The following is a 13,524-nucleotide window of genomic DNA, read 5'->3' on the forward strand; positions in this document are numbered from 1 at the left end:
CAAATTTTATATAAAGGTAGATTTCTAGATTTATGTATTTCCTTTAATTTGTAATTTAAAGATGATTTCCATTGCTGAAGTTTATAGCTTTATTTTTTTCAATGAAATTTTTATATAAAAGATTACATAAACAAGGGTACCATACTCTCAATCTTTCACAAATGTCTTCCATCCCAAATAAGTTTGATATTCACGGTGATGATACAGTAAACCATCGTGGATTTGGTCCCATGGACATGAATCACAACTCCAAAATGGCTCGATCACTGTTCACTACATCTGATTGTGCCAACAACGGAGATATATTTTCTTCTTCCCCATCATTATCAACTTTCCAAAATTCACATGTCTCTTCATCTTCCTTTGGAGTTAACAGTTCACATATGAACAATCATATGATGAGAAGAAACATTGATTTAAATTCTATTCCTGATTTAAATTCCATTCCAGATTCAAATGCTATTCCTAATTTAAATTCCATTCCAGATTCAAATGCTATTCCTGATTTAAATTCTACTCCTAATATTTCTGCACATCGACGCACAACAATGGTCAAAGTAATGTCCAAGATGGTCAATCTTTGAAAAAAATCTCCAAGCCAACCATGCTTTTTGAAAAAACTACCGATGAAAGAAGTTGTGAAGAAAATAAGAAAAGTGACAATGATGGTCGAACACATAGTCTACAGTATAAGAAAAACGGTCCATATACATGTCCTAAGTGCAATGGTATGTTCGATACTTGTCAGAAATTTTCTGCACATATATCATCTCACTACAAGACTGAAACAAACAAAGAAAGAGCCCAGAGATTTCGTGCAAGAAATAAAAAAAAGTATGGCAAAATAAATCTCTAAGATCATGGCGAGTCTCAAAAAATCAACCTAGAGGATGGCGTCAATAGCAGGGGAGGAAGTGAAGGCTAATCTATCCAACATCCTAAGATTGTAAAAGAAGAGCTTATTTTGGATTTTATTTCCTTAAATCTCTTTTTAGTATTTGATTTTTCTCAAAAATTGCCTATTCTCCTTTTTCTAGTATTTTCATCATATTTGTTGGTACAATGAGTGGATATGCATTTATTTGTAGTCAATTGTACTTTTTATTATCATTTTTAATTTAATATGTGGTTGTTTTATAATAAATATTTTCTTAAATTTCAGTTAATAATGCATATGCAATGATACATGTTGAATCATATTACACTTGATATTAAGCTATATAAGTTTTCATACATTTGATATCATATATATATGTAACAAAAATAAAAATTTGATAAGATATATATTTACTGGATCTTGTTTGTTTTTGTCTATTTTCATAATTTACAATGATTAAAAATGTTTTAATATAATTATATATGAACGACTTTAATTTATACAACGTAACTAACGCATTTTCAAAAGAAATGAAGTTGCAATTTCTTTTAAACGAATTCTTGAGTAGAAAGATCACAACTAAATATCGAGTAAATATTCATTGCAAGCCAACAAATGTTGGATCAGTATAGTATAGTAGTAGTCTAGTAGATAAGATAAATAGGACTATAACCAAAAACAAGCTTACACCAAAAGTAAGTAGATAGATTGAGATAGCACTAAACTTTGTTGATAGATCCATTATCCACAGAAGCTCGAAGACTTAGGTTACATCGCAACATGTCACAAACGAGATCATGGTGTGTCAAAATTTAAAAAGAACAACACCAACGAACACCGTTATTAAAAAGAACAAAATTTTGAGTTCGCGGTTAAATATGTTGTAGACTAACTACCGTATACAGCATCAGGAGGGCAGATTATGTCCCAGTCCCCTGCAAGAGCTAAGATCGGCACATTTGTTTTGCTGATATGATCCTTGTAATAGAAAGTACCAGTTCTGTCACACAGTCCACCTTGGTTCACAACTGTTGTTAGCTGCAAGAGAAGCTTAACTGGTACTGTGCCTGTTTTGTTTCTCAAAATAACGTGAATATGCCTAGTATTAAATAAGAGCTGAAGTTTGAGAAAATGTAAAGTAGTAGTTTGAACTCACTTAAACTGTTCAAAACAAGCTTCTCAATCACTTCGGGGTCCATCATTTGAGGAGCAGAAATATTAGCTGTTAACCAGGACAAAGCATATGGAGGACGAAACATTAAAGGGTGAGCCATCGCGAGCATTGTGTCAATCGGCATGATAGGCAGGTTAATAGCTTCTGAAGGCTCTTTCTGCAGCAAAAACAACATTTGAGATCAATGATTCAGTCATATCTTTTCCCTTTCAAGAGTGTCACAGCGCGGTGATTGGCTCGTGGGTAATAGGTACTTGAGGAGTGTTCTTGAAGATGAATAATCTAATGTTGATGCTAGAGTGGCCACAGAAGCCATCCCCGAGTCTATTCCTTTAAAGCCTAGTGAAGAAACGTGATTGAGCCAAAATGTGACGACTATGACTTACATTTTAAAGAAAGAAACTATCAGCCTATACGATGTATGAGAGAAGTTACCACATCTTGAGAGCATGGCGTATAACAAGATACCACCCATTGAGTGACAACCAGCGAGCAACTTCCCATCTTTAGGTTTGGTTTGAGCCCTCACATACTCCATCTGAGACCAAGACGCCATACAATTAGACATTCATTGCTATAGTAGCGCGTAAGCAGGTGGCCGACTACAGAAGAATAAACAAGAAGTGTCACCTCACCGCAGAAGGAACATCCTCTTCTAGATAGTTATCAAAATCCCAATTGTAGTGAGGGATAAGTTCAAGCCGCTGCTTGAAATCTCCCACTCTCTTAGATATACGGTCTTGCAGCCCAATGATCTTGGAACCTGCAAGTTCTTTCTCAGTAAATAGACAAATATTCTCTTCTCTGGTCTCAACAGAACGAACCAAAACAGAACGATAGTGGACTGTTTTTTCTTGGACTCAATGAAGTCGAAACCGGTGTACTGTATAACATTCTAACTTTTAAAAGTGGAAGCAAAGGGTAAAATCTACTTCTTATAATCGTTAAATTTGAGATATAACGTATAATTTAAGTCAAGCATAGAAATTAAGTAATTAACAAAGTATTTTACTTTGAATTCATTACCTAAAAAGTAGATATATTTCTTTGTTTGAGCACTAAACAAAACATAAACAAGCATAGATACTAGTACTACATTTGTTTGGATGGGTGAGACTCTAAGTACTCAATGACATCCATATATAAGTAATGTGAGTATGTGATTTTGGTACGTAGAGATTTGCTTTGGAAATAAAGGAAGGAGGGTGAGACTTGAGGTAATGTTGAATAAGTCAGGTTTGTGCTTACACCACCACCCTTCAAAGTCGCCTTTCGTTGAGTTTTGTCCAGCTGTAATGTGATGAGTATGCTTTAGTATATGTTCTTTGATGAAGAAATCAGATTTTTAGACTTTGTTCTCTAACCTCAATGCTTAGTTAAACTTTTATGATCCGAGAGCAAACATTGGTTAAGAAGCTGTTTAAATACTTATCTGATCCCTTAAAGACTAACTAACTAGTCCTTCTCAACCTTTGTTGCAGAATGCGAAGTTGCCTTTATAATAATAATAAGGGTCACTCTTCTTTTAGCCTTTGTACAATATTTTTAGCAAACATAAACATTATTCATGTGAGGATCCCAAACACGCCGATTCAAAGACCATGCTAACGTCTTTCTATTAATTTCAGGTTTTGCAGATAAGTATGGTGATGCTATGTTCCTACTTTGTAGTAAGAATAAAAAAGAGGTAATTTGGATTACCTCAATTCGGCTACCACAAGAGGCATGATTCTCTGTGATAGACTTCCCCGATCCGATGTGAATCCCCACCTTCTGGTGAAGATACGAAACCAGACTACTGTGTCCGGTCATGACAGAGTTTAATACTACCCTGTCATTCATGATTCCAACGTCACTCGTTGGAACTATCCTCAGACTTTACTTGAGTCTGACGGCTCCAGCAGAGTCCACCGACGCTCGATGGAACTGAGAGAAGTCCTTTTATCCTTCCCTCTCGGGGTACCAATTTTGCTGCTCGAACCATGGTGAGACTCTAATATCATGCTGAGTCACCACCACTTTTGCTGGTCAAGTATTGGTGACCTTTCCTCTACTTAATAACTACTTAACGATTAATCACACAACTTGATTCCGGGTTTAGCCGGTTTACGATTTCTTTAACCAGAATTAATGTTATTTTATATGGTTCAATCCGGTTGATTGATTGATTGCTCTCGCTTGCTTCCCACATACATTTTTTTTTCTCTAACCTCTTTGAATTCTACTACAAAAGTTCCATGGGTGTATTTATATTTCCTGACCTACTATGAATAGTCTAGTTTGTAATTCAAGTTTGATTTATATGAAGTTTAACATTAAAACAACAACAACAAAAAAGTAACAACACACCACTAGCCGACCTTGGTGGCTGAAGCAGCAGCTTTACTCCTCCTAGCAGCAATAAAGACCAACCTTCTGTTGACGAGATGCATCACGCATAACTGTACTGGCCTGAACAATATATGTGCTGATGGTTACCTCCTCAATGACGATGATGCTCTACTTTGTTCCATGAATCTTTCTTTCTTAAGCTACAATGGATGGATAGTCTAGTTTGTTCATACATATCCACACCACAAACCTTAGTGTAGAACTTTGAACTCTCAAAGTTATTAAGGATCGGACAACACATATTTTACTTTGTTTTATGTCCCGCTATTCTTGTTAGACACTCAATCGTATACTCTTTGATATAAACGAAAACCACAAACTTTTATTATATACATAAACTGTATTTATAGGTTTACATGACACACTTTGACTAAGACTATGCACATCGGTTTGGGTCTCAAAAAAAAAATTTAATTTTTTTTTAAATGCTTTTTTCGATTTTAAAAAAAAAAGATAACCAATCGCGGACCACCACGTGTCAGTGGGGCCCGCAAATAGGAAGAAGCAAAACGCAGGACCGTCGCAATTCTGCGTACGTCCTTCACTTTTATTTTTTTTTTCTGATTTAATTTTTTGCAAAAAATTGGTTGGGACTTGGGCTACTAACGCCAATAAACAAAGGAACACGTTTTTAGAAGACACCCCCCCCCCCCCAATGTAAAGACACAAACACACACATGTAACTGTTTTATAGTTAACAATTCTACTCATATCTCTTCGGTGTGTGATACGAATAGATTATACATAAACCAGTTACTTAACTATATAATACATGACTCTCCTAAGATAATAAAATAACATGAAGACTTTATTACATCCAACACTTAAAGACATGAGTTTCTCTTTGCCCGGTGCTTGTGGTACAAGTTACTTTCACCCAAAAATCAAGGGTTTTTGAAACCTAGTTCATTGACTCGCTCAAAAGTCACCACCTCCATTAATTAAAGTATTAAACTCGTTTAGCCACGCTCGCACATGTAAGTTTTGTGAGTCCCTCCGTATCATTTAACTAGAAAGTTACCCACGCATATTATATATGAAATATTAATTTGAATTAGAAATTGAAAACTACATTAAGATATGTAGTTTATAAGTAACTGTTAATATAAAACATATTTGTGTACATTATAAACAATAAAAATAAATAAAATATATATTTGAAAAATATGAAACCAAATGAGATCAAAATAAAGTTATACAAATTAGCACATACATAATATAGTAGGCAATTGTAAATTGATGTTAATTTTTTGTGTGTACATTGTTAATATTAAAAGTAAACAAAACTCATATTTCACCTAAGATATTTACTGGTCTTGTTTGGTTTTGACATAATTTAAAATGAATGAAATTGTATTAATATGATATTAATCAGATTAAAAGTATCATTACATTTACATATAACTTATATAGTTCTATCCCATATAATTATTTTGAATTTGTTTAATTAACATTGTTTACTAGTTTTCGCTTTTGATCAGACATATAAACAAATTGAATCAGATAACAAAAAGATTAAAGAAAATATTAAAAGGTTGGATATAGCTAGATAATTTAACCATACTTTCTAAATGATCTTACAAATACAGAGATATGTTTCTCCATATCTTATTTATTAAGTGGCTCATTGTTTTTCCATAATATCACTAATAATGAAAAATCTATCTCATTAGATTAAGTCTAACGAATATATTACTGAAGACATATATATTCTACAAGAGCAGCACTACTAGAGTTAATCATCAAACACAACATATCATGGGCCGACACAAAGTTGAGTGGTATGTGACAGAAACCGTCTTGTGTGAATCAATGATATGTTGTTTTCTGTTAATCTTCATGTGTCAAGAGTGTGTTAACTAATAATCGTGAATGGTCCAAAGAAGATGTTACAAAAAGGTTTTTCTTGCTTCTCAATTAAGAGTCTAAAGATGGTGAATTTTTGTGGAAATCTGATGATTTTTGGCACTGATCCGAGTCGGTATAGTAAACATATATGATGAGAAGATTTTGGTACGTAGAGATTTGCATTGGAAATAAAGGAAGGAGGTGGGACTTGTGGGAGAAAGTTGAATAAGTCAGGGTTTGTGCTTTGTATATGTTCTTTTGATGAAGAAATCAGATTTTTTAGACTTGTCCTCTAGCCTCAACACTTAGTTAGACTTTTATGAACTTGCAGGTTAAGGATCTACAGCTTGTTAAGTTTGGAAAAAAAGACCTATGTCATTGTCTTTAATTTTGCAGATATGTTTGTAGAAACAGATTGAAAAAGAGGTAATTTGGCTTACCTCAATTCGGCTACCACAAGAGGCATGATTCTCTGTGATAGACTTCCCCGATCCGATGTGAATCCCCACTTTTGGGTGAAGATCCGGTGACACGACAGAGTTGTTACTCTGTCGGATTTCCAACGAGTGACTCGTTGGTCATATCCCAAGACTACGCTTGTCTTGGGTCCGACGGTTTAGACAGAGTTGAAACTCTGCCCTTCGCTTCCTCCACCGATCACTCGATGAAGGTCAAAGTAGAGAGGAAGGAAACACTTTCCTTCTCACAAGTTGGGGTACCAATATCGCCTCTCGAACCATGGTGAGACTCCTATATCATGCTGAGTCACTCACCACTTTAGCAGTTCGAGTATTGGTGACCTTTCCTCTGTTTAATACCTACTTAATGTTTAATGCTAACACTAAAGGCATGATTCTTTGTTGTAGTTTACAACACAATGAGTCAACAATACCAATGTTATTCGAACCCTGGTGAGACTCTCGATCATGCTGAGTAACTACCACTTTACTGGGCTGAAATTGGTGATAGTTTCTCCATTTAATTACTATTTAAAACGTTTATATGATATAACTCATGTACTGTATATGGATTAATACAGCACGTAAACAAAATCCACAACAAGCCAACCTAGAACAACTTAGGTTTTTATTTTATTTTGGACCAACTAAGATGTCTCCAAATTCGGAGGATACAACCGACAGGACCGTTGAATAGCGGAACTTCAGAAACGTGTGAGAAACACAAACTCATGCCAAGGAGCCGCCTTGATGCATCGGAGAAGATTTTCATCCCTACAATATAAATTGAATATGTTCACATCATCATCGTTAAAACGCTTAGACATAAACGTCTAGTTTCTCTCCATGTGGAAACCCTAAATCATTCTTAAAAACAATAGGGTCGTTTTTTCATTGTTCATTCGAAGTTAGGACATTTTCCATAGATGCAACTTCGCCCTAATTAAGATTCTTACATAAATTTGACGTTCAAGATTTCGAAAACATCTCGGCCGTCGCATAATGAGTATCAAAGTATGATCTCTATCGTCTTTAACACCTTTGATGCATCATCATGCAATACTATAAGTATTTTTGATTCTTCTCTCTATTTGGTCTCATGCTCACATAGTCACATATATCAAAAGAGCAATTTTGGGTATAATTAATTATGCTGTTTATTTTAAATTTTGAAACTATGAAATGGACTTAGACGTTAAGATGGGAAGGTTTTAGGACCAAATTATATATTGATCGTGTCATTTTATTAAATAGGACCATAGTAATTGTAGTTCACCTAATTTAATTTTTTCTTTATAAATTATCTGTATATCGTTGAGATAGATTTCTTTCCTCAATTTATTAGGTAGGTGTCCTCTCAGTTTACGTGATAAATGGAAAAGTATGTGTTACTAGATCGACTCATCCATTTCTTATACCTTATAATTTATAATCTATGGTTTTCATGAAAATCACCCACCATGAAACTTATAAATATTTCACTAATAATATTAATTAAGGAGTAAAATTAATGGTAAACATTTGTTACTGTATAAATGATAAGTATCATTATAAAATCATATCACCAAAAAAGTAATATATTAATAAATGCCAGCAAATGTTAAACAACTAGATATATCTTAGTATAAATATTATATTACAGTTAATGTAGAGGAAATTAAAATTATAATATTATTAATATTTTTAAAGTGTATATATGACGTGTAATCAACCTTCTTAGACTATCCATATATTACTATATAAATAGAGGAGTTTAGGGGAAATAAATAATTAATTAAAGATTTTTTTTCTTATAAAGATTAAATATAAACTAATAATAGTTACATAAAGTTGACTTCTTAGATTTTTTTTCACTTTTAATTTTAAGGTAGTTTCCCTTTATATAATAAATATATCTTTTCAATGCAAATTTTATATAAAGGTAGATTTCTAGATTTATGTATTTCCTTTAATTTGTAATTTAAAGATGATTTCCATTGCTGAAGTTTATAGCTTTATTTTTTTCAATGAAATTTTTATATAAAAGATTACATAAACAAGGGTACCATACTCTCAATCTTTCACAAATGTCTTCCATCCCAAATAAGTTTGATATTCACGGTGATGATACAGTAAACCATCGTGGATTTGGTCCCATGGACATGAATCACAACTCCAAAATGGCTCGATCACTGTTCACTACATCTGATTGTGCCAACAACGGAGATATATTTTCTTCTTCCCCATCATTATCAACTTTCCAAAATTCACATGTCTCTTCATCTTCCTTTGGAGTTAACAGTTCACATATGAACAATCATATGATGAGAAGAAACATTGATTTAAATTCTATTCCTGATTTAAATTCCATTCCAGATTCAAATGCTATTCCTAATTTAAATTCCATTTCAGATTCAAATGCTATTCCTGATTTAAATTCTACTCCTAATATTTCTGCACATCGACGCACAACAATGTTCAAAGTAATGTCCAAGATGGTCAATCTTTGAAAAAAATCTCCAAGCCAACCATGCTTTTTGAAAAAACTACTGACGAAAGAAGTTGTGAAGAAAATAAGAAAAGTGACAATGATGGTCGAACACATAGTCTACAATATAAGAAAAACGGTCCATATACATGTCCTAAGTGCAATGGTATGTTCGATACTTGTCAGAAATTTTCTGCACATATATCATCTCACTACAAGACTGAAACAAACAAAGAAAGAGCCCAGAGATTTCGTGCAAGAAATAAAAAAAAGTATGGCAAAATAAATCTCTAAGATCATGGCGAGTCTCAAAAAATCAACCTAGAGGATGGCGTCAATAGCAGGGGAGGAAGTGAAGGCTAATCTATCCAACATCCTAAGATTGTAATATAATAGCTTATTTTGGATTTTATTTCCTTAAATCTCTTTTTAGTATTTGATTTTTCTCAAAAATTGCCTATTCTCCTTTTTTCTAGTATTTTCATCATATTTGTTGGTACAATGAGTGGATATGCATTTATTTGTAGTCAATTGTACTTTTTATTATCATTTTTAATTTAAGATGTGGTTGTTTTATAATAAATATTTTCTTAAATTTCAGTTAATAATGCATATGCAATGATACATGTTGAATCATATTACACTTGAAATTAAGCTATATAAGTTTTCATACATTTGATATCATATATATATGTAACAAAAATAAAAATTTGATAAGATATATATTTACTGGATCTTGTTTGTTTTTGTCTATTTTCATAATTTACAATGATTAAAAATGTTTTAATATAATTATATATGAACGACTTTAATTTATACAACGTAACTAACGCATGCGGGAGATGAATATATTTGTTTTGGGTGTTGTTTTTTTCTTTCATACTCATTAGTTTATGGAGATTTGAATGGCTTGATACGAGTTAAAACTATTTACTTACATACGTCGATTATTCAAAACAAAACTCACATAGTCACATGTGCATATATGTAATATATATGAGACCTAGAAAAAAATAAAAAAATGAGCATAAATTTGAGAGATGATAGAAAACAAAAAAAAAACTCGAGTATAATCAATAGATTCACACGATTTCAAAAGAAATGAAGTTACAATTTCTTTTAAACGAATTCTTGAGTAGAAAGATCACAACTAAATCTCGAGTAAATATTCATTGCAAGCCCACAAATGTTGGATCAGTATAGTATAGTAGTAGTCTAGTAGATAAGATAAATAGGACTATAACCAAAAACAAGCTTACACCAAAAGTAAGTAGATAGATTGAGATAGCACTAAACTTTGTTGATAGATCCAATATCCACAGAAGCTCGAAGACTTAGGTTACATCGCAACATGTCACAAACGAGATCATGGTGTGTCAAAGGCACTTCCACGAAATCCAGTGAGAGGTTTCTCCTTGACAAGAATACGTATCAAACAAACATAAAGATGTCGCTAAACTGCTAGGATGGTTTCCTCGACCAGCCAATACAGAACATGAGAAGCATTAGAAATATTGAACTTGAGCAGGGATTGGGGAGACCCTCGTGGTCAGATATAAAACGATAAGCTGTTCTAAATTGGAGTACTTCGAGATCCTTCAGATGACATTTTTGATGTAAGAACTGTATCCAAAACTGCAAAGCGGAGACGATATAGTGGACTGTTTTTTCTTGGACTCAATGAAGTCGAAACCGGTGTACTGTATAACATTCTAACTCAATGACATCCATATATAAGTAATGTGAGTATGTGATTTTGGTACGTAGAGATTTGCTTTGGAAATAAAGGAAGGAGGTGAGACTTGAGGTAATGTTGAATAAGTCAGGTTTGTGCTTACACCACCACCCTTCAAAGTCGCCTTTCGTTGAGCTTTGTCCAGCTGTAATGTGATGAGTATATATGTTCTTTGATGAAGAAATCAGATTTTTAGACTTTGTTCTCTAACCTCAATGCTTAGTTAAACTTTTATGATCCGAGAGCAAACATTGGTTAAGAAGCTGTTTATATATTTATCTGATCCCTTAAAGACTAACTAACTAGTCCTTCTCAACCTTTGTTGCAGAATGCGAAGTTGCCTTTATAATAATAAGGGTCACTCTTCTTTTAGCCTTTAAAAGGTTATTCATGTGAGGATCCCAAACACGCCGATTCAAAGACCATGCTAATGTCTTTCTATTAATTTCAGGTTTTGCAGATAAGTATGGTGATGCTATGTTCCTAGTTTGTAGTAAGAATAAAAAAGAGGTAATTTGGATTACCTCAATTCGGCTACCACAAGAGGCATGATTCTCTGTGATAGACTTCCCCGATCAAGTGAATCCCCACCTTCTGGTTAAGATACGAAACCAGACTGCTGTGTCCGGTCATGACAGAGTTGAAGGCAAGTTGAGAGGAAACAGTTTCCTTCTCACAAGTTGGGGTACCAATATCGCCTCTCGAACAATGGTGAGACTCCAATATCATGCTGAGTCACCCACCACTTTAGCTGTTCGAGTATTGGTGACCTTTCCTCTATTTAACACCTACTTAATGATTAATCACAAACCTTAATTTCAGGTTTAGTCCGGTTATCTATTTAAGATTTCCTTAACCGGAGAAAAACGTTACGGTTCAATCCGTTTTTCTTTCTCGAGCTACAATGGATATTGGATAGGTCTAGTTTGTAATGTTTCAAGTTCGATTTCTATGAAGTTTAACATTAAAACAGAAAACAAAAAAAAAAGTAACAACATAACACTAGTCGGCTGAAGCAGCGCAGCTTGACCTCTAAGAAACTGAGACGACCAGTCCTCCTAGCAGCAATAAAGAACAACCTTCTGTTGAAGAGGCGCATCACGCTTGACCAATGTGCTGATGGTTAACTACTTGGTATATACATATCCACACCAGAAACTTTAAGACATGACTCATGAGGTTCTCTTCACCCGGTGCTTGTGTTACACGTTTCCTTCACTAAAATTAAGGGTTTTGGTAACCCTAATTCATTGACTCGCTCAAAAGTCACCACCTCCATTTATTAAAGTATTACATATTAAACTAAAATTTGCTTAAAATACCTTCAATAATGATGGCCTCCCTATCATTTATAATGCTCGCTGAGTTTTAAGGTATTATTGAAAAAGAAGTAATTTATATTACTTCGATTATGCTAACACTAAAGGCATGATTCTTTGTGATAGTTTACAGAATGAGTCAATACCAATGTTATTCGAACCCTGGTAAGACTCTCGATCATGCTGAGTAACTACCACTTTACTGGGCTGAAATTGGTGATAGTTTCTCCATTTAATTACTATTTAAAACGTTTATATGATATAACTCATGTACTGTATATGGATTAATACAGCACGTAAACAAAATCCACAACAAGCCAACCTAGAACAACTTAGGTTTTTATTTTATTTTGGACCAACTAAGATGTCTCCAAATTCGGAGGATACAACCGACAGGACCGTTGAATAGCGGAACTTCAGAAACGTGTGAGAAACACAAACTCATGCCAAGGAGCCGCCTTGATGCATCGGAGAAGATTTTCATCCCTACAATATAAATTGAATATGTTCACATCATCATCGTTAAAACGCTTTGACATAAACGTCTAGTTTCTCTCCATGTGGAAACCCTAAATCATTCTTAAAAACAATAGGGTCGTTTTTTCATTGTTCATTCGAAGTTAGGACATTTTCCATAGATGCAACTTCGCCCTAATTAAGATTCTTACATAAATTTGACGTTCAAGATTTCGAAAACATCTCGGCCGTCGCATAATGAGTATCAAAGTATGATCTCTATCGTCTTTAACACCTTTGATGCATCATCATGCAATACTATAAGTATTTTTGATTCTTCTCTCTATTTGGTCTCATGCTCACATAGTCACATATATCAAAAGAGCAATTTTGGGTATAATTAATTATGCTGTTTATTTTAAATTTTGAAACTATGAAATGGACTTAGACGTTAAGATGGGAAGGTTTTAGGACCAAATTATATATTGATCGTGTCATTTTATTAAATAGGACCATAGTAATTGTAGTTCACCTAATTTAATTTTTTCTTTATAAATTATCTGTATATCGTTGAGATAGATTTCTTTCCTCAATTTATTAGGTAGGTGTCCTCTCAGTTTACGTGATAAATGGAAAAGTATGTGTTACTAGATCGACTCATCCATTTCTTATACCTTATAATTTATAATCTATGGTTTTCATGAAAATCACCCACCATGAAACTTATAAATATTTCACTAATAATATTAATTAAGGAGTAAAATTAATGGTAAACATTTGTTACTGTATAAATGATAAG

At 33.5% G+C, this 13,524-nt stretch overlaps 2 pseudogenes; one reads left to right on the forward strand and one right to left on the reverse strand.

Annotated features, from left to right (window-relative positions):
* Window positions 1–1,765: 1,765 nt before the first annotated feature.
* Window positions 1,766–3,863, reverse strand: LOC17891636 (annotated as a pseudogene).
* A 4,967-nt stretch (window positions 3,864–8,830) lies between these two features.
* On the forward strand, window positions 8,831–9,608 carry LOC17891997 (annotated as a pseudogene).
* Window positions 9,609–13,524: the final 3,916 nt, after the last annotated feature.

The sequence above is a fragment of the Capsella rubella genome, unplaced genomic scaffold (genome assembly GCF_000375325.1).
Source record: "Capsella rubella cultivar Monte Gargano unplaced genomic scaffold, Caprub1_0 scaffold_3, whole genome shotgun sequence".
Lineage (NCBI taxonomy): Eukaryota > Viridiplantae > Streptophyta > Magnoliopsida > Brassicales > Brassicaceae > Capsella > Capsella rubella.